General features: G+C 41.4%; 1 protein-coding gene across 2 annotated transcripts in view; it reads right to left on the bottom strand.

Annotated features, from left to right (window-relative positions):
• Nucleotides 1-20,725, bottom strand: part of DAB1 (DAB adaptor protein 1) — a 667,553-nt gene extending 646,828 nt beyond the window's left edge. For both annotated transcript variants that reach the window (XM_043520670.1, XM_043520671.1), the window contains exon 1: nucleotides 20,303-20,725. The gene's annotated coding sequence lies outside the window, so the exon portion shown is untranslated. The remainder of the gene's footprint in view (nucleotides 1-20,302) is intronic.
• Between the last annotated feature and the right edge of the window lie 2,269 nt (nucleotides 20,726-22,994).

Here is a 22,994-nt window from a genome sequence, read left to right as displayed (position 1 = left end):
GTTATCACCATCTTTGATATCATCAAAGAGACTGTCAAACCAGTGGGGCCGGAGAGTGGGAAGGCATTCCTTCTAATAAAAACTCCCTCCAGCTCAAGGGAGCAAGGGATGTTAAAAATAAAATAAAAACCTTATTTAAAGCATTTGAAATATGAAGTATTAACTGTTTTTTCCCTATCTTTAATAAAAAGGGTAAAAGGATATTTAAGGTGTGTTCGCTATGGTACTAAGTGGGCCGAGGTCTCTCTATACCAAACCCCGAACTTTGTTTAACACTGTTTAATGTTGGACAGTGACTGGGTAAGCCTGAAACGTTTGGCTCATATAATGTATTTAAATTATAGAACGGACTTCCTGTGGAATCTTCTGTTCAGATCGTTATACAGCACACCATGGTACGTCAATGCCTTCCCCATGGTAGCAGAGTCATAACTTAGAAAAATCCATTTAATTTCTCTGGGCCTCAGTTCTGCGTCTGTAAAATGGGAATAGCAATGCTTCCCTACCGAGGAGGGATGATGTAAGAATTAATCCACTAGGATATGAGAGAGACAGACACTACAGTGACTATAGAATAACATGGATAGAACAAAATGCAAAACTCCTGACTCTCAGAACACAGCTACCCCATACGGTGCCTCTGACAGGTCAGGAAATTGGGCTCATCTCCATCCCTAAGGTTAATGCGTGTCTATAACAATGAAGTAAAGTACTGTGGCTGAGCCACAGCAAAAGACTTACATTTTCGTCTGTATTTTGCACAGGAGAAAACTCTTCCGCCCAGCCGCACCACAATCTATTGCCTACCTGACCTACAAACCACCAGGCACCTATTCCAAGTGCTTGCTTGTTAGCTGCTGTAGCAGCAAGAAAGGGCTCAGAACCTGGCTTTCCGACAAACGAATCCAAAAGAAATTCCCTTCTACATTTTATTTGTTTGTGAGAGGAGTTCACTGGATCTGATAAGGGATATTAAATGGCCTTCTCAGCCTGACAGCAAAGAACAACACTAATGGGAGTCCCAAATCATACTGTTGGTAATATACTGTACTTATAAAACAGGAACATCTAGATGCCAGAACCATGCCAGGACCTATATTTCCTGCAAACCTATTTTCTTCTTTGTTGGATATATGGAAAGAGTCCAAATGCTTTTTAAGTTCCCCTTCTTTCTGCTAGAGCAGGGGTTCTCAACCATTTTCCCCTCTCTTTTTAACCTCCCCCTCCCCCATGTTAAATAAACCCTATGGCCCACCAGTGCCATAACAACTGGGTTTTCTGCATATAAAACCCAGGGCCAGCATTATGGGGCAGCAAGCAAGGCAATTGCCTGGGGCTCCATGCCACAGGGGGCCCTGTGAAGCTAAGTTGCTCAGGCATCAGCTTCAGCCCCAGGTGGCAGGGCTGGGGCTTTCAACCCCATGCGGTGCAGCTTTGGCTTTCTGCGCTGGGCCTCAATGAGTCTAATGCTGGCCCTGCTTGGCAGCCCCCCGGGGGCCCCAGAGCCCTTGCTGAGAACCACTGCGCTAGAGGTTCTCCTTACCTCAACACTGATTTTTCCTGACCCCAGCCTCCCCTCCCATCCTTTACAGCACTCGAAGCATGAATTATTTTCAGTTCAGTTGTATAGTTATAAGCACCGAATACCAAGAAGTTCGGTTTGTGTTTAGGCTGCAGTAACTGTCTGTTGGCAGTATTATATCTCTGGTGACAGATTCAGGGGTGGCCACAGACCAAAGGGACCAGGAGACTAACAAACAAACAGTATCCTCCCATCTCCAAGTGGATAGTCTTGTTTTTGGACTAAACTGCCCTTATCTATGTGCATGTGAAGAACCCTAGATTACCACTATCCATACTCGTCCTCCATAGATAAAGTAAGACCTTTATCCTCCCCAGTTGCAAATATAGTACAAGAGAATTACACCCATTACCAAAAAAACAAGTTAATGACAAGAATTTCAAAAAGAGCTTAAGAGAGTTAGGGGTATATGGAGCTAAATGGGCACCTAACTCAGGTGCCTTTGAAACCACACAGAGACAGAAAAAAAAGAGGAACAGCAGCAAGATAAAGAGAAGAATGAAAATGCTTAGGTGGACCCCCATTTTTATTCTGGGTATTTTCTTTTTGCTTGAAGGGAGGGTGGCGATCGATAGGTGAGAGGTTTAGGATTCAAGAGTGAACATTTTTCCTCAGTTGTACCTCCAAAAGAAACTCCCCACTCTTATCATTCCTCCTTATTCTGTATCCTGCAGCATATATATTATACTTCAATAGTTGGCCAAGCGCTTGAAAAGATTTCCTTTCTGTTCAACAAACTCCCTCTCCTGTTTCTGCAGACCAGCCTGTCAATTGCGAGTGCACTACCTAAGGCAGCATCTCTGGATATTGAACAGCTGAAGTGGACTTTATTCCAAAGCCATTTCACGTTTGTTGGGTGCCTCCCACCCAGAAACAAAACAAAAACAAAACCAGTGTTGCGTCACAACACCCACTTGTCTCTGGAAAATTTAAAATTTCCCAGCCTTCTCACTTGCCCCCATCTGCTCCTCTCAGTTCATTCAGATTGGTTTTAGTGCGCGTGTCTGCTGCAGCACCAAGAAAACTGCAGCATCACTGCAAGCTTCCCTGCCACGAAGACATGCCAAGCTCATGTCAAATTCAACCTCATTCAAAAAAAGAACAAGGTCACTCTGTCTAATTCTGCTGGCACTCTTCTCCTGGAGAAATAAGTAGGAGAAGCAGCAACCTGACTTCAAACGGAATCTCTGGAATTAAATCCTCAGATACCAGCTTTTTGCCCCCCCTAGATATGGGCCCAAACCAAAACTCCACATCAAATGCCTCCATACTATGGGGAAGTGTCTGTACTTTGTGCCTCAGCACCTATCTTACTCCTTTATTATTCTTCCCAGTAACCTGGAGAAGAAAACCAAAACTTCTTAAGCTTATTCAGCACTCTCCCTCTCAACTACAAGTATGATTGTTTATTCATTGACAGTAGCATCTTTTGTATGTTAGCCACTTTCCGAAACACCCAAGGAACGCACAAACAGACACCATTTAGGGGGAAAAGAATAAGAAAAATAAGCAATTTATGAACCATTTGATACAAGTCAAACTGATTTTCTTTAAGTAGAACAGAAGTGAGTATGAAATCCTGGCTCCATCAAAGTTTGTGGCAAGAACTGCAGTCCTGCCACTAACTTTAATGAAGCCAGGATTTCACCCTAGGTTTTTAAGAGGAATTTAAATGGGGGCAAGTAGGGGCCTTTTAGATGAGCTCAGAGAGATCACCATGCATAGGGGGCTGAATTGAAGAAGGCACAACAATCTAGAAGCATTGGCTCTCTCTTTTACCAGGGATCACCAGGTTAATGGCAGGTCAACAATGCAAGCTTCCTTGTGAGACACCGGTTCAGAAACTGATTCAGCACTCATTTCTGAGCCACTGAAGACTGTTCCCTGCACAGTGTCATGGCTGCAGTCTACTCGTGGGTAGTCACATCCCCATTTGGGCTCACAGTCACCGAGTTTCTTTTTGATTGTCGAGGCCCAATAAGCTCAAGATCTCAAAGCAAAAAAAAAATCAAAGTTAGCAAACTTCATCCGGTGTCATTGTCAACTTGAGTCAGCCCAGGTTCATGCAAAACCAGGCCTTATGTTCGTGCACAAGCTCATTAAACTTACCAAGCCTTTAACAAACCTACGTTCAGGACCAAGTTTGTAACAAAACATAAAATCACTCAAGTTTTGCTTATTTGGAGGTTTTGTACCAAAAGTTTCCCAAATCTCTAGAAGTCCCCGTCCCCTGTCGTCCCCCCTCCCCCCACAACAAAAAAACCCAGCTGCAACCAGGCTCCCCCTTCAAAAAAACCCAAAAAACACACATATCTATTGTGGCCGACTCCTCATTGTGAAGTTCAGAGATGGCAGAAGGGACACGGTCTCTTTCTGACATTCCCCCTGAGAGATATTCATGTAGCCTAAACTCAGCTAATCTGGATTCCTCTTGAATGAGTTTTTGTTTGGGTCATGGAAGAGCTACTGCAAATAAAGGAGATGCTTCATTCATTTACAGCATTTAGTACATGCATACATGTAGTATGCCATTAAGATCTTGCCTTGGCACTTAGCTGGAGGACGCTATAAGTCTAGTTTTCTTGTGGCTGGTTCTGACCCAACCTCATACATAGTGAGGAGGTGAGAAAGTAGCAGAGGTAATGTCATCTTGCTTCAGCGGGGGAAGCAACCAGCTATGCTGACAAATTTTCTGTGCTTTTAGGGCAGGATCAAAGTTCATGGCTCTACTGGCGTACAGACCACCAGGTTATATGCGGGAAATACCAGAGTTCAGAGCATCGTATCGGACAGGTCAGTATGTATACTCCTTGAAGCAATGCCCTTGTTGGGCATTCCCAAGAGGGCCAAGAAGAGCCCATCGTATACTGAACTTAGCCAATACTCAAGTCACCCCTACTCGTTTTCTGACCATCACCTGGCACATTTCACTTCTTGAATTATTCCCACACCTTTCTCTTTTGCCTCATCACCAAGGAGAATAAAGGACTTTGGATTGTCATTTCGGTGGTGCTCTTACTGGTTCTGACACTGCAGAGGTATATCCTGCCCATAGCCAACTCACCAAGAGCAAACATCAGTTAGATGGGGCTCAAAATTCGAAGGCTATAGAGTCTAGCTGTTTCTTGGGACTGCAGACCATTGTGATTTGAAGATGATCTCTGGGAGTTCAAGCATTTGGGTACGAACTGGATCTGCGAGGGAGTCTGATCTTCCTCTCTATGTCATACTAGTAACAATACCATGGCACACAGAAGAGCTATGACTGAGGCAAAGATACTGTTTGCTATGGGTCACTGGCATCATGAATTACAATCTAGCTGAACTCTTTCAGGGTACCTGCACTGAGACACGAAATGGATAGTCATAAAGCCATTATAATGGTGGGTGTGCAACAAGCTCCCCCCAAATCCACTTCCTTTCCTTCTTATCCTGGACCCCCACTATTTGTTTTCTTGTTTACAGATGCTTTTAAGTTATTGTGTTCATATAGTTTCTACAGTGCTTTTATTGTGCAATAAGTTTATCATAATATATAACAGTAAATATCTGCAAGGCAGTTTCACAAACTTTTTTTAAAAAACCAAACATTCTGTATGAAATGGTATATAGAAAAAAAAGCTTTCCACTTTAGCTCCGGTAAAGTGCACAATTAATAGGCTGTCAAATTAGACATGTTTGGCATTAACTCCATTAATGTTAAGCCATTTAACTGACCTTTATTATACTGGCATTGGTAGTATATTCTCCTCAGTGTTCATTCATATCTTCCGCTAATGTTAATGAGATTTAGATGTTCACATAAAAAGCGGAATATTCTCCTATATCTTTAAAAAAGAAGGTCACCAACTACACTGCTTCCATAACATCCTTAACAGCTAGTCACAAAGTTGCATTGAATTCAGAGAGCCATTCAGCAGCCATCTGGGAATAAATGGAGCAGAAAGTGAAAGTTAGCAAGGCAACTGCTGGGCTAAAACAGATTAAATACAAAGAGAGCTGAAGGGATGGTAGAGGTGAAGAGGATGGGAGGAAACCTAAGCCCTAGGTACACTATGTAATATATCACACACTTGTGACTAGTAGACAAAGTGGGAGGAGACACACTAGGAATCTTATCAAAACAAAGAAAAGTTAACTCCACAGACTGATATGTCAGAATTCCCTTTTGGATAGAGGAGTACACGGTAGGATGCATACATAGATATTGCTTTTCAAATTCTGGAGATGTGAATGTGTTCAACTTCCCTCTGCTGGAGAGAATCAGAACTGTGCAAGTGCGTCATTGGCCCTATATGCCTGATAGCCAACAGATCATCCTTCTACACCTCAACTGGTACGAGCCTGTGATTCTGAATAGGAAGTTCTAAGTGGTATCATCAATGAGAAATTCCTAGTGGCCATGGTATATACAGCATGATGACACCAATGAAGTCCTTGGTGGTTACAGATTTGTTCCACTGTGTAATAAAAAGAAAAATGTCAAACCAAATATGTAGTAGATTTTTAATGGTGACCAACAATGTGCTTATTTCTCTTTGATTACATCCATTAAAGCAAGTTCACACTACAATATTTGATTTTTGCTGCTTTTTAAAATGTAACGAGTAAATTAAATTCTATGCGTGCACTGAAATAAAGCTCTATAGGCAGTACAGTCTGGAACAAATGCCTTACCACTAAATTCGTCTTTTATTGTACCTAACTGATGTTTATTGGTATAGCCTGGATCCCAGCAATAGTTCATGCTACTGAATGGATAGGAAATATTTTGGTATTTTGCAATTTAGAAAACTACATTAACAACTAAATTACAACTCAGGTAAGATGCAATAAAATGTGACCCTACAACTAAACTCAAACTCTTTCCAGAGTCAGGATGAACTGGCAGAACAATAAACTTTGGGGGCATCAGTGACCATCAGCCTATATCGTGCTTCTGATCGGGGAAAGGTTAGAAATTGGATAACCTGAGCTTGTGTGCAGTAAGCTACAAAGGAAAGAAGACCTGGCTACCCTCCATCACCAAGACACAGTTGAACTGGGTCTCTCAGGACATTGATAATGGTATAGGCAACTTTTTAGATCTAGGTCACCATGCAAATATGGCTCAGACTGAAAATAATCAAAGTTAGTTGCAATCTGCCAGCTATTCAGTGGCTTATGTACTGTTGTCAACTCTTATGGTTTTATCAAAAGTCATGATACTTGGTGTTTTTATGAAGCCCTGGCTCCTGGAGTCATGTGATTACCAGAGACAGTCAGCTTTTATTTAAAATAATTAAAAAGTAAGTTCCTATTTCTCCTGGGAAAGGAGAAAAGGTTGGAAATGTGACCCAAGTGGTACCTAAAGGCTCAAACCAGAAGACGAGGAAAAAGAACCCAAAATGTATTATCTTTTATAGTCTCATGGTTTTTAAGCAAAATTTTGTGACTTTTGTGAACTGGCATGATTTTTGGATTGGCAATACTGCCTATGTGAATCGGTGGGTCCTCTTGGAGCCTCTAGTGCACATGATAGATTAACATACCTCATCACAGTGGGCAGGAAATGACATCCTAGGTGGCCAATTAAGCAAACGAACAAAGGATTGGACAGATATGAAATATTTTAGCCTTAGCAGTGGTCCTCCAAAAGCTTGTGTTGAGGTACCTTAGTTCACATTGCGGGTAAGCTTGTGCTGTCTGGGTAAGCTCTCTTCAGAGGAGAAACAGAGGGCTTTAGTCTCCAAGGCTGTCATTCCAGCAGCTTTCACCAACATCCGATTTTTTTTAAAAAAAAATAAAGCTTTAAATAAATTCAGCTGAGCTATTCTGCAAATTTCCAGCAGAGAGATAAGGTCAGCTAGAGAGGGACATGGAAATACACAGCAAGATCATTTACCAAGAACAAACAAATACTCTTTCAGTCCAGGAAGCAGAACATCGGACTGTCAAACAAACAGCAGGGGAAAGGCTTGTGTCAAAGAGTTACAATATCATCTCTCACGATCTTAAAGTAATACAGTCGCAATTCAAGAGCAGCTGCACCTGTATTTCCCCTCAGAAAGGGGACCCACTCACAGGCTTCCAGCTCCCCAGAGATTGACTTTCTAGGTGGAGACTTGCATCTCTTCCCTTCTGACCAGGGTCCTTCCAGGCTGCACAGTTCCCTGCCTTCACAGTGTGTGGTTTCTCTCTCTCTTAAAACAAAAAAAAACAAAAACAAAAACAAAAACAAACAAAAAACACCTTGTACCAGATCCCACCTAGAAGATTCCTGGGTTCAACCTTCCACCGTCATCTTGGTCAACGCTGAACTGAATCCGAACAGACCATGGTAGATGCGGACATATAATGCACAAATGGAAAAAAAATCAAGAACTCCCCAGCATGCGAGTGAGGCTCCCCTCGAGAGACCAAACACACCACCACCCACTGCCCAAATTATAAATATGAAGGCGGCATGACTGCTAAATTCTGCTACTCCTGATGGAGCCATTTGGCTCCACCAGCGTCAGGTGAAATTGTAGTTCCTGCTCTACACCAGCTGTACGAAAGGAGAAGGAAGAACTGTGTAATTCCCAGCACAAGCAGGCTGCCCACAGACACCCGCTTGCTTTCTCTTCAGAGACGGTTAAGCGGTGTAATAAGGTTATAAGTTGTCACACAGCACTTCCTATGCAAGCCTGCTTTATTCTTAAAGTAAAAAGCATTTTAGAGAAAACATAATAAAAAAAACAGACAAATAAAAGAACCTACGTGCATGCTAATAAGCATACCAGACATCACCCTAAAATGGACTCTAGCAGGATAAGTCCCTCAGCACCCTCACCGAACAGGATTCTTTTTGGTCACCAGGTCATCACAGCTTCAGCTCAAAACAAGCACTCCTAGTATGTTCAGTTCACCCTTTATACCGATGCGGGGGTGGGGGGGGGGTCTCTGACCTGGAGTTTCTAGAAGCAGGTAATTAGTACACAATGGGTCTCTCTCCCCAGGGGTTGGCTTCAGAGGGGAGAATTTGCATTCCCCTCACCCTAAGGTATTTCCCTAGGAAATCCATTTCACATATTGTTCCCAAAAGACCTCTGAAGTTCCTCATACCTTCCAGAGATTGCATTAGTCTTGCCTTCCTGCTACAGAAGTTCCATACTCTCACAATCGTACATAAACATTTGCATTTTTTATACAATGAACTCCAAAGACGTTAAACCTGATTCAGTGAAGTTCCTTCAGCATTGCAGGAAATTGTCTGTCACAAATATTACAGCTCTTTCGATGTTTCCATTTTTAAGAAAATTCACCTTTTCCTCCTAAAATAATCTTGCATTTATCATGAGTAGGTAAGTAAAATGAATATATACCCAGGTATATTCTAGTTAGAATTTCAGAAGGTCTTTGTGGTTAGATATACTTCTACTCTATGGGTCTGATCCTGCTCCAGTTGAAACCAACAGCAAGGCTCTCATTGATTTCAATGGGATGGAACAAATCCCTCAATGGTCAATGTTAGAGAAGGGCTCGGATCAAAAGCACGGATCCCAGCACTTCTCAGAACTGCAGAAGTTCATATCTGGATCCAAACTTTGTATCTTTCATCTGTCCTAAAATGTGTTTAAATAAAAAAGTGTCCGTCGTCATGACTACAATGGAATAAATTCCTTTATTTCTGCAGCCATGGAAAAAGTTGCATTCATTTTCTATCCTTAACCTGTTTACTAATCAAAGTTGGCCAGGATAACACCTCTGTTTCCAACACTGAGAGCTATTTTCCCAGAGCCACTATTTTTAAAATAAAAAAAACTATTAAAGATCAGAACCAGACTTAACACGGGGGAAGAGTATCCCACATCTACCTACTGTGGGGTTCTTGCACATTTATCTGAAGCACCTGGTGTTGGCCACTGTTAGAGACAGAGTACTGGACCAGATGGACCCACTGCTCTGATCCAGTCTGTCAGTTCCTATCTTCTTATTCCTCCCTACCCCATGTGTAACTATCTGGATCCAATAAAAGCAGGGGATTCAGGGGATGCTTTTTCTATATGGTATTTAGCATATGTAGCCCAAAATGAAAATTTAACACAGCTTAGTTTTGCGGAAGTGATATTCCTACATTGATGGAAAAAACTCTTCCACCAGCATAGGCTGCGGCTGCACTATGTGATTATTTCAGCACAGTTACGACAATGTAGCTATGACGGTATAGTCCCCATAATGTAGACAAATCCCAATGTAAAGTCATCCTAATGTAAGCCACTCCAACGCAAATGAATGTTGACATAGGGGTTTGCAGAATTTTAACTGTATTGGTCAAGAAGAAAAAAATCCATTTAAGTTATCTGTACAGGTAAGTTGTACTGATCTAAGCCTATGAGGAAGGGAGAGAGGGTGTTTATAGTGAGCATACACTTTAGTACAACCCTGCACAGGTTTTATATAGCCTTTCATCCTCCAGAAAGATCAAATCTCATGCTGGAAAAAGCATAATAAGACTTAAGTTAATATGTTCAGTAATGAGTTACCACCACAGAGAGTACTTGATCATCTTAGTTTCCACCTGGTTTGCAGTAAACTACCTCAGTGCATGTAAAATGGAATGAAGAAAAGAAATATTAAAAATGACAGATTGTGATTAAACTAAGTCACAATTCAAATGGCACAATTAGTGGAAAAAATGATGTTTGAAGCCACTTAACTCACTGTCCTCCTTACACTGGCTAGGCTACTCCATAAGTTATTTGTTCCTATTCCCACACCCTTTTATTCCCAAAGACTCTATTAATGTAAAATGATCCCCAGCCTGCTGTGCCACATGGCAGCATAATGCCCACGAGGCATGAAACGTTATAGATCACAGCTTTACACCTGGCCAACATAATATATTCATCAAGTTCTCCCAAGCAATGGATGCATTTGTTGTTGTTGTGGGCCAAACCACAGAGAGACAGATGGAATGAGCATTTTATTTACATATGAAGTCTCTAAACCTATCCACTTGATTTATGACAGATAGAACCTGGCCTTACACAGTCATGGAGGATGCCAGAGATAGGCTTATTTTATAACTGCTTGCCCTACATTAGGGAGCATGGTTTTCTCCCACTCTCCCAAATGGCCACAGATATTTCTTCTAATATTTTGTTCAAAAATTATTTGGCCATTAGTATGTCTTTAAAAGTTTGGAGCTGGGATTTTGGTTCAAATGTCTCCATCTCTTTGGGTTAGAACTTTTCAACTCAGACCCATCGGTACTTTAAAGCTACTCCTACAGAAAGATGAATAGGATCAGTAGACTCATCCAAACAGTCTCAGCTGACTAAACTGAAATCCTCTCGCTGTTGCAGAAGCAACCTACACTTGTGTGTAGCAGGCTTGAGTGTTCCTCTATGTTCTGTTCTGGAGGGCTAACACCCCTGAATTCAGAAAGCATAAGTCTCCTGGAACCAAGTCCTGGGGGCCATGGAGAACCAGTTAAAGACAAGACAGCTGAAAAATATATAAAAAAAAGTGGAGTAATGTAACTCCTAGACATATTTAAAGGATTCAAGGCTGTAGAACTCCTTGTAAACTTTAATAGCTTTGGAAAGGTTTTCATATACTGATTTCATCACTTGGGTTGTCCCAGGGCTAATGGAATAAACAGCAACATTTTGCAGCGGGGGAAGAGTATTAGCCCTTTGGAGGACACATTGGGGTTTCACCTAGATATTAACATGAAGGGTGCATTAGAAGCAATGCATTTGCATTATATGCCCCTATTTCGTGCCCCTCCCCCCCCCCTTTTTTTTTTAAGTTAGCTGTGATAGTTTCCTTGGTGCTGAAAGATGCCACACATGACTTCACCTCATGGAGGCAATTTTCCTTTATTTAAAACGTAATTAAACCGGCTTCTCCATTTTTAAAACTGCTCTGCCGACTTCTTTGGCGATTTTCTGACATTGATTTTCCAAGACGAAACAGACCACGTGAAGTACAAAAAGGTAAATGACTTCCAGCATGTATGTTTCTAAATACCACATGCTTCATGGGATCGCCAATAGAATTATGCAGATGTACAGCTTGTCAAAGCTGCTAGACCAGAAAACACAAAACCAGACAATACTACATCCACATAACATAGTAGGGTGGGAATAACAGCAATAAAATAGAAGACATACATGAATAGGGAGAGGAGGGAAGAAGGGAACCAATGATGGGAAAAAGAGGAGGGGTTAGGAGACATGGAGGCCTGGCATTCTTTGAGCCATCTCACCAATATTAATAAAGCTATGTATTAAAATTTGGATGCAGATTTATTTTCTTCTGAGTGCTCATCATTGAGAAATGACCTTTTAGAGGGAACTGTAGCATTTTCATAAGTGGACTGAAAGGTTGGTTTGGGAGTGTTGGCTTACTCCGAGAGTTCTTAAAGAAGTCCTCCTGAGTGAATCACAATGGACACGAGTGTCAGCGTGGTAGCCGTATTAGTCTGTATCAGCAAAAACAACAAGGAGCCCTTGCGGCACCTTAGAGACTACATTTGTTAGTCAAGGACTCCTTGTTGTTTTTACAATGGACACAGTATCCCTGAGCCTCCACAGTCAGCATAGTGGGGGCGGGCGGGGGGAGGGGGTGGGAAGAGAAGAAGAGGCAGATATTTTTCCTCTTTCAGAACTAATCCCTGGTTCTGTACAATAGCAACACCTTTTTAAATAGGGCTGTCATAAATATAAAAGGGAAGGGTAAACCCCTTTAAAATCCCTCCTGTCCAGAGGAAAAATCCTCTTACCTGTAAAGGGTTAAGAAGCTAAAGGTAACCTTGCTGGCACCTGACCAAAATGACAATGAGGAGACAAGATACTTTCAAAAGCTGGGAGGAGGGAGAAAAACAAAGGGTCTGTGTCTGTCTGTATGCTGCTTTTGCCGGGAACAGAACAGGAATGGAGTCTTAGAACTTTTAGTAAGTAATCTAGCTAGGTATGTGTTAGATTATGATTTTTTTAAATGGCTGAGAAAAGAGCTATGCTGAATAGAATAACTATTCCTGTTTGTGTGTCTTTTTTGTAACTTAAGGTTTTGCCTAGAGGGATTCTCTATGTTTTGAATCTAATTACCCTGTAAGGTATCTACCATCCTGATTTTACAGAGGTGATTCCTTTACTTCTATTAAAAAAGTCCTCTTCTAAGGAAACTGAATGCTTTTTCATTGTTCTAAGGTCCAAGGGTTTGGGTCTGTGGTCACCTATGCAAATTGGTGAGGATATTTACCAAACCTCCCCCAGGAAGTGGGGTGCAAGGATTGGGAGGATTTTGGGGAGAAAGACGTGTCCAAACTCCATTTTTTTCAGGAACCCAGATAAAGTTTGGTGGTGGCAGTGGACATCCAAGAGCAAAGGGTAACATTAATTTGTACCTTGGGGAAGTTTTAACCTAAGCTGGTAAAAGTAAACTTAGGAGGTTTTCATGCACGTCCCCACATCTGTACCCTAGAGTTCAGAGTGGGGAAGGAACCTTGACAAGGGCCTTTCATCTCAAAGGCACTTTACAGTAGAAAGACTATCACTTCGTCTACCAATGAAATGCAATCTTCTTCTCAGGCGAAATGACAAAATTGCCTAACAGTCCCAGAATCACTACACACGAGTTTAGGGCAGACAGTGAAGGATACCATGTTCAACTGAAACAGAAAGGTGAATTTAAGTAAGAAGAATGTAGTTATCTAGCCTGGACTTTGGCCAAGACATCTACTCTTGCAAAAAGTGTCATATTAGTCATTGAAATGAGCCATTGGAAAGACTTATGTGTTGACGCAATCCACTGTAAAGGCTACTTGAGAATTATGATGGGGGCTTGTGTCACTGTGTGATACTTAGCAATGTTAACTGCATGCATTTCCAGACAGCCAAACTAACACCACACATTCAAAGAACATCATGTCTAATATGATGTAACTGGAAAGTTGGGTGGGCAGGCCCTTGCACATAATTTAGAAAAAGGAAAGGAAATTAAGTCAAAAAGGAAGAACCATAAAGTCATGCTCATTGTTTAGAGTTTCTTCAGACAAGCAGTGGAGAACAAAAAAAGCTCCTGGATACACAGAGATGTATGCCAGGTATATCAGGAGAGTGATGGGCTCTTAGGCTGGAACACACATTAATGACAGCAACTTATTCAGAGGGAAAGCAAACCACTGACTCCATTCTTAACTCAAGCTTTCAAATAAGATGTAAGACATAATCCTGGCCATTTGTTATTAAAAACCCCAAGATTTTTTTTGCAACATTAAAAATGTTAGCTAACATATCCTGGCCAATATCCAACTTGGATAATTACATTCTGTTGCCTAAAATTCCCCCTATGACTTCAAATGGATTTGTTTTTCTTCATTTCTCTTCCCCAAACCTCCTCCGGTAAAATGTTGCTAGTCTGGAATGGCTGCTCTGTTCCACTCCAGGGGTGCATGAATTTCAACAGTGGGCAATCCCTGCATAGAATCAGTATACATCTCCTGGATGAAAGGCACTATGAAGCAGATTCTGATGCCTTCATTCACATTGAAGAGTATTTTATTCCAGGAGTAATCCCATTGACTTAAAGGGGATTTCTTGTGCAGTAAAAGTACAACATAGCAAAAAGTAAGTATCAATCGGGCCTTGTATAAGTAATGGGCCACATCCTCAGCTGGTGTAAACTGATGTAGCTCCACTGAGTTTAATTGAGCTGTGCTAAGTTACACCCGCTGAGGATATGGCCCATTAGGTATTGTTAATCTATGTTGTCATCTCTAAGTATAGCAGGGTATTGAAGATGCTACATGCGCTAACATAGAGGCACCAAGGAACTAGGTAAGGGCATCAGAAATGATTCTGCTTACTTTTGACTGGCTTGCAAAATCATGTTATGAAATCTACAAACTAATTTTCTATTATTGTTTGTTATACATACCACCATAATCAGTGCTGTTTAACATAACATCTGGAAAAGGGGGGTAAACAATGAAGAGGCAAAATTTGCAGACAATACCAAATTACTCAAGATGATCAAGTCCAAAGCAGACTGCAAGGAGTTACAAAGAGATCTCACAAAACTGGGTGACTGGGCAAGAAAAGAGCAGATGAAATTCAATGTTGACAAATGCAAAGCATGCCCATTGAAAAACAAAATCCCAACTACACATACAAAATGATGGGCCCTAAAAAAAAAGCTGTTACCACTCAAGAAAGATCTTGGAGTCACAGTGGATAGTTCTTGGAAATCATCTGCTCAATGTGGAGTGGCAGTCAAAAGCTAACAGAACGTTAGCAACCATTAGGAAAGGGATAGATAAGACAGCAGTGAATATCATAATGCCACTACATAAATCCATGGTATGCCCACACCTTGAATACTGCATGCAGTTCTGGTCGCACCATCTCAAAAAAATATATTGGAATTGGAAAAGGTACAGAGAAGTGCAACAGAAATTACTAGGAATATGGAACCTCTCCTCATATGGAAGCCACTTAAAAGACTGGGACTTTTCAGCTTGGAAAAAGAGATGACTAAGGGGATATGATAGAGTTCTACAAATTCATGAATAGTGTGGAGAAAGTGAATAAGAAAGCTATTATTTACTCCTTCACACAAAACAAGAACCAGGGGTCACCCAATGATATGACTAGGCAGCAGGTTTAAAAACAAAACACACAACTCACAGTCAACCCATAGAACTTGTTGCCAGGGGATACTGTGAAGGCCAAAACTATAACTGGATTAAATAAAGAATGAGGGAAGTTCTTGGAGGAGGTCCATCAGTAGCTATTGGCCAAGGTGGTCAGGGATGCAACCCTATGCTTTGGGTGTCCCTAGCCTCTGACTGCCAGAAGTTGGGAGTGGACTACAGGAGACGGACCTCTCAGTAATTGCCCTGTTCTGTTCATTCCCTCTGAAGCACCTGGCATTGGCCACTGTTGGAAGACAGACTACTTGGCTAGATGGACCATTGGTTTGACCCAGTATGACCATTCTTGTAACTGTGCACGGCACTTTAAAGACAAAACTGGAAGGTCCCACTGTGACACTGCACCCCAGATTTTTCAGAGTGATATTATTATTATTATAGGATTATAGTATAATAATGATGTATTTTATGCAAGACAGGTTGTGTAAGGTGTTATTGGAAAAGTTATTATTTGCTGAATAGGATTATTCAATTTGTATACATGTATCATTTTTGTATCTGAAGTTATAAATATTGACTATGTATCTGTACTTCAAATGTAGTTACACCTGGGCAACGCCCACTAGACAAGAGGCTTTCAGTCTAGATAGCTGGCAGGGAAGGGCCTATTCAGGACAATGAGCCATTAGGGAAAAATAGGCCTTGGGAGAAGCTTATCTCCCACCTGGTGAGCCTTCCTGAGAACACTCCAGACAGCCTGTAAGTGATGGCTGCTATGTCTCTACAAGGACATGTGACCAGGCCACATGTTGCTGGACTCCATCTTGGGATGCCCGTATTTTTCCATAAACCCGTCTGGGAACCAAGTTTTGAAAGAAAGTGTTCCCGCCATATGCTAAAGCTATATAAGGCAGGGAGTGACATCATCTGTTCTTCCCTGGAAGTGCTGGATTTCCTGGGATTTCTAGCCTGTGTATGAAGACCTGAAAAATCCAAGCTGTAAAACTAATGCAGCTTGTGCCTTAAGAATCTACAAGTCTGCCGGTACCCTCCATTTGGATATGAACTAGCAGATTCTCACCCTGTCTGTCTAGTATATTAATTTTAGTTTGCATTTTTGTTTGTTTGCTAGGTAATCTGCTTTGATCTGTTTGCTATCCCTTATAATCACTTTGTAGTTAATACATTTATTTTAGGTTTTAATCTAAACCAGTGAATTTGGAGTGAAGCGTGTGGGAGTCTTGCTCAGAGGGGCTGAAGTGTTTATGAAGGTGACTAGGCCAATTTCATGCTATCCCAATACCGGGCTGTCTGAGCACCAGTCCTAACATCAACACAAGTTACAGCAGCCCTCAAGCTGCTCTTATTAAGAAGAGATTGCCAACAACTCCAGCTGCTGGGGATTCAGGGGGCACTTTTCCTCAGCCACACCCCTAAGCAAGGAGAGGACATTCTTGGGGGTCTGGTTGTGAGTTTTAAGGCAGTTTTTCCCCAACAGAGCAGTGCAAAGCAGCCCTAGCACACCTGAGCAGCTGGTCTTATTTTATCAAGTGATGTGCAAACATTAACAAGTAGTGTTGCAATGAAGTGATGCATTTGTCCATTTATAAGCTTAATTTGTTCATCAAGAGAAACATAATTCCAAAATTGTTTCTTTAACTGTTCTGTTTCATCAATGGCCCGAACAGGATCAGAATAAGGATCTGAACAGGATATGAATAAGATAACTCTTTGCCTTTTTTCTCCTCCCTTCTTTTACAAACAAACAAAAAACCCTATACTCCAGATAAAGTAGAGCTTGAATTACTCTGCTCTAAGATGGTCTAGGCATTCCTGCATGCAAATTGATAGAAAATTAGCATTACTACAGTTACTGAAGCCCTGGATTAAAGATATCTAAAAATGGAAGGATTCCCCCCCCCCCCCCCCCGCTTCACCCCCCCCCCCCAAACAGCAAATGCCTCCCTCTTCAAATCTGGTTTATATAGGTAACATTCCAACTCTCCATCAGTTTGCTAGAACTGATTATTACATAAGTAAAATAGGAGAGCACTTACTGTCCCTCTGCAATAAATATCTGTCACCCTAAGCAATGCCACTCTCCAATCAATGAAAGGATCTGTACTCGAAAGGTTTATGTGGAGCAATGTTTGGTACGCAAGCATTTGACTGATCAGGCCAAACTCACACTTCAGACAAATTACACGTAGAGTAGAACCTCAGAGCTACGAACACCTCTGGAACAGAGGTTGTTCGTAACTCTGAACAAAACGTTATGGTGGTTCTTTCAAAAGTTTACATCTGAACACTGACTTAATGCAGCTTTGAAACTTTACGATGTAGAAGAAAAATGCCGCATTGTAACCATCTTAATTCAAATGAAACTGTATCACCAACAGACCCTGGCTGTCAGCGGGTGGATGGGGTCTCTGGAGCTTAGTGCACGAGCCTCTACTGCATGAGCTAAAAGCCATATGGCTAGTAGCTAGCGCTGTAGGGCAGACTCATTAATCTCTCTCTAAGTGGTCTCAGTGCCACTAGATGGGACCGAACACCACAACCAGGAGGTGTATGGATTACAAAACAAGCACAGAAACAGTTTCCTTACCTTGTCAATTTTTTAAACTCCCCCCCCCCTTTTTTTTAAAGTAGTTTACCTTTAATACTGTACTGTATTTGCCTTTTTTTTTTTTTTGGGCGGGGGGGGGGAGGGGTCTCTGTTGCAGCCTGATTGCAAACTCCCTGTTCCAAATGAGGTGTGTGGTGGACCAGTCAGTTTGTAACTCTGGTGTTCCTAACTCTGAGGTTCTACTGTATGAGATTTCTGCTTCTTGTTTGGACCAAATAGATAGTTCCGCCTTATTTCTACAGTTTCCACATTATTAAAATGACTATATTCATTTGTAAAAAACAAAACAAAAGCTGCAATTACAGAGAAATAAGCAAACCCTCTTCACCTCCACTCAAAACTAGAGATTTAGCACTGAAGGTAAGTGGCTTAGTTCTGGGTCTGTTCTTTACACCTCAAAATTATGAAGTATGGATGTGGTGGGAGACTGCTGTATTACCTGTACTTGCCTATATCATGACTGACTTCAATGCCACATCTCAATAAAAGCACTAAATACACAACACAGTTTGCCTCAGAATAAATCCTAATAGCTCATAAATTGCCTGTATAGTAATCCCTTTGGAATCTTCTCTTTTATCCTGAGTTTCCTTTTTTTTTTTTTTCTTTGTTACATTATATTAACAAGATAATAAACAGTACAGAGAAGAAAATGATGTTATGTACCAATGTTCATCTGCAGAACATACACTACACTCTATTTAGTTAAGGAAATACAGTCAAGCATATACTTCACTTTCAATCTATTTTTAAAAAGGCTTCAGGACCTGTTGCACTAAAAAAAGGGGGGGGGGAATATGAATTAAAATATTTTTCTTTCACTTTTTAGACATGGGTTTTAGATTTGTCCCTGGCATAAAAGCTACAAGAAGCTGACATATAAAATGGGAGAGGGTGGGGGGACTTCAGTTCAGCCTAGATTGTTTAAATCCAGTGTTGTTATTTCCCACAGAATTACTTAAATCTATTGAAGATGAAGCTGCAGTGTTGGAGGGTTATTTGCTCCAAGGACCTTTTTAATATGGCTGTATTGTAATACTGCAGTGCAAAAACCTCTCTAGTCATAAAGAGAAATTTAGCTCAGAAGCAGAACTTGTGAGCACTGAAAAATGCATTTGCTTCAATTTGTATTCATTGAATAATGGTGTTACTTAACAAGATCAGTTAAAATGACTGTCCTCAAAAGGCATAACACTGTAACCTCCTCTTAGGAGACTCCTTGGGCACTGAAGTAAAATTCACTTGTCCAAACCAAATAACCAAAGCAAGCAGTGGCATTACAAAGAACATATTTAAAAGGAGGAAAGTCTTTAGTGACAGACAAGAAGATAGTTTTAAAACAAAAGGGGAAAAAAGCAGGAAGCCAACTAAAATACATATTTCACTGCCTTTGAAAATGAATTATCCCCTGACAAATAGCAATGCACTTGTCATCTCACTTTAAGAGAAAAATCAAATTAAGGAGAAGCCACTGAATCTACACATATTAGGAAAGAGCTATTGAAATCTGGGTGTCTACTGTACCACATTACTAGTCAAATCCCATATACTCAAGCATAATTATTTTCCTACAAGGTTATGCCTAATTGGCCACTAACCCAATTGATTAATCATCTAAATTTTAAGGAGGCATCAAGAAGCTGTCTGAAAGGCAGCAAAATGTTTATTTAAGTACTAACATGAAGCCAGTCTGTGACAGCTGGTTCTAGTTGCTCCTGTTAGGATGTACACACATAGGTAGGCAGACAGAAAAAGAACGTTAGAGGGTCACCTAATCTGGAAATCAACAAGCCCTGTGGTCTGAGGACAATCTCCACAATTCTAAGTAAATTGTTAGTTTCCAGCAATGGAAGCATTAAATTATTTTGAGTGTGACAGAGAGAGTCCTTTAAGCAGACATATTCTCATTTCCACATCTGGGTAATAAAATGTCCATTTCCTTGAGTCTTAACCCTTATGGTAAAAGCAGAGGATAAATGCCATGCAGTCAAATGTGACAAATACCAGCATTTTGACAGGTCTTTGAGCAAAAAAACAAAACTTTGAGTCAAAGCCCATGTATTTCTCTCAAATGGAAGTTAATAGGAATCAGGTACATAAGTGTAATTGGCAAATAAGATACTACATTATGCACTGCTTAAAGCAAAGCCTTCCTGATCAAGACTTTTCTATATCCCCCTTTCTCCCGCAACACACCCACCCATCAGTTTTAGATTTAAAAAACAAAAAACCTTTGGACACATATGGGCAGACCCACTAACAGGATCCCCCTAAGAACAGGTTCTGTGGACTAAGACGGTAACATGCTGTAAGGTCCAGAAATAAATACAAGCAATTAAAGGATTTGGGGGAGCGAAATACCACCAGATGAAATTAAACACTGACAAGACATTTGGATCTTTCCCCGCCACCTCCCCTCAGCCCCCATTTCTTCATTACAGCAATCAAATAAAATACCTTCTCCTACCTTGAGCCACTGCTGCTCCCTGATCAGCCCCCCACTCATCCTCTTGTTGCAGGGGAAAAAAAGGCTCCCCCTTTTTGTTGTCAGTTCTTTTTCTCCAGGGGGTCTCTGTGTGTCTGCCTGTGGGCAGTAGATCCCTCCAAACGAAGTCTTGGAAATGGGTATCCCAGGGAGCAAATCCTCAGCAGTTTCAGTTCAGTGACAGCACCTCAATAACAGCAGCAGAGACAGTGCTAGTATTCTGCAGGCCACATCGTTCATACCGTATACATCACTACCACATTTCTCCTAATACTGGAGCCTGCCCGCATTTCACCACCTAGCGTATAACGCGTGTGCGCTTTGCTTTGCTTTGCTGTGCTGTCCAGTAACACTTTTATGTGAATACCCTTAATAATTCCCTTGGTCCGTGTCGCTTCAGCACACTATTTGTGGCTCAGCAGGTACAGCAAATAAACATTCAACCACCTGGACGGTGTACTTACACCCTTCATTAGGATCTGCACCTAAAAGTATCAAAATTCACCTGAAGGGACCAGGTGCACCCAATTCATCACACTGGAACAAATTCAGCACTCTCACAGTTCCCACTAACTACAATGGGATTTGCATGTAAAGGTAGAAACTGAGCCTTAATCTATGCAGATGCTAAAAGAGCTGGGTAACACTACGCACTCAGAACACCGCATATGTCCTGCCCTGGGCTCTTTATTGATCACTCTCTAGTCACCCATTCTACTGTGTTGTTAGTTGCACCTGTACAAAAGTGTTGCCCATTTTTCTTTCTTTTTTAGTTTCCATGTTCTGTGACATTTTGTGGCTTGACAAGGCATTTTAAACCAGCGTGTCAGGAGGAGAAAGTGTGACTTCTATCACATGGTTTTGATTTTAACCCTACAATGATAATGCCCTATCTAGTGCTCATCATCTTGGTCTCTCAGTGCCTTGCAAGAATGTATAATGCCAGCAAAATGGAACAATTTATCAATTGTCTTTTTTGATCTCCTCCTGAACCTGGAGCATGTATTAAGAGGATCTTTTTTGTTCCCCTTCCTCCAGCATCAGCCACTGGGTTAATCCATTCCCCTCACCCCACCACCTCTCTCTCTCTCTCTCTTACACACACACATACACACACACCCCTTCCTCCTCTTTCCATTTCTTCCTTCTTTCCCATGTCTCAACCCCTCTCCAGAAGATGGTGGTTTTTGAGGGAAAGCTATGGAAAAAAAGTTGGGCTTTACACATTGTCCTGAGGGTGGCAAGATTGGTCATCATTCCAATCTGCGTTAGGATGTTTTACAGCCCAAGGCCAGATGCAGAGAATGCAAAATCTTTTGTGACACACCCCAGTTGGTCGGGCACTCTGTCCCCATCTCGTGATGTCCGGGCCCCTGGTAAGGATTGAAAACCTGCTACAGCCTTGGCTAACAGAGCTGGGTCTTTTAGCTGATGCAGTAGAGGCTCATGGTCTAAGAGTCAGAGATCCCAACTTTGATCCCTGCTGCCAGTGACCCACCCTGAGTTGGGGGCATGGTTTTACATTTTATTGGCATGATCATATCTTTTATTCAGTCATTTCTGCTTGACAATCTGACTGGGTTTCCTGCTCTCCTTGTGGTTTGTGGGCATGGTGATCACTTGCTGTAACTGCTGGTAAATACATTCAGAGAAATGAAGCCTTCCACATCTGCTATATACTTTTGAGTTGCTACTTATAGCACTGTCAGGCAGAACATTCCCTTTGTCCATGGCCTGTTTCTATGTATTTAATTTAATAACTCTAACCTCTAATCAGTTAAATCCACCTCTTTCCATGCAGGGGGGTGACAGTCAGTCAGGCAAGAATGGTTAAAAAAGGAAATAAGTACAAATTTCCTAGTCTTCCTATTCATACCCAACAGTCTTGCTAGGGCTGTAACAAACAGTAACATTAATTTCTGGCAGGGAACAAACTCTTTACCATAACTAAATACATTCGTGAGCTTGAAAAGGGCATGACTGAGACATGCACATTGGAGGGTTTTGCTAATTCTAGGAGATCAAGCTTGTAATAGCTAGAAAAACGTGACCATTAAACTGCCTTGCATATTTCTTCATAAGTACAGATCTTCAAAGCATGGCTGGTTGCTGAACCCTTAGAAGAGAAAGTGAGAGAGCATTAACCTTCTTGGAGGGGTTAATAGTAGGCACTGACTGCAGTGGATTATAACAGAGTTGTTAGCCTTATGTAACCATGACCCACACATGACTGAGGCCAGGAGAAAAAGGTTCAGTCTCTTATCAGCACTCCTCTGTCACATATGTATTACAGGAGGAATAGCTCTTCCTGCTTTATAGGCTTCTTTGATGCATACCCTGAGCCATCTGACAATGGCTGCCTCAGAGATTTTGTTACCCTTAACTGCTGGCTGATAAAGTACAAATAAAGCTGTTGAATGTCTTATTGATTGTGTGTAATTGAGATATAACTTTAGTGCCCTTCTTACATTGTGCTTATGCCATTCAATTGCTTTGGGGTACTTTGAATTAGGACAGAATGGTGGTAGTGATATTGCCTGGAAATAAACGTTCACTCACAGGATGAAGACTGGATCCATTCTGCCTCCCACCATGTCTTTGTGAAAGGTACAATTATTGAACCTTCATAGAAAGAATCTCCAAATCAGATATCCTTTTTGTCAAAGTTACGGTG

Source organism: Chelonia mydas, chromosome 8 (genome assembly GCF_015237465.2).
Source record: "Chelonia mydas isolate rCheMyd1 chromosome 8, rCheMyd1.pri.v2, whole genome shotgun sequence".
Taxonomy (NCBI): domain Eukaryota; kingdom Metazoa; phylum Chordata; order Testudines; family Cheloniidae; genus Chelonia; species Chelonia mydas.
The sequence above is the reverse complement of the archived record's forward strand: the minus strand, read 5'-3'. Positions and strand labels throughout refer to the sequence as shown.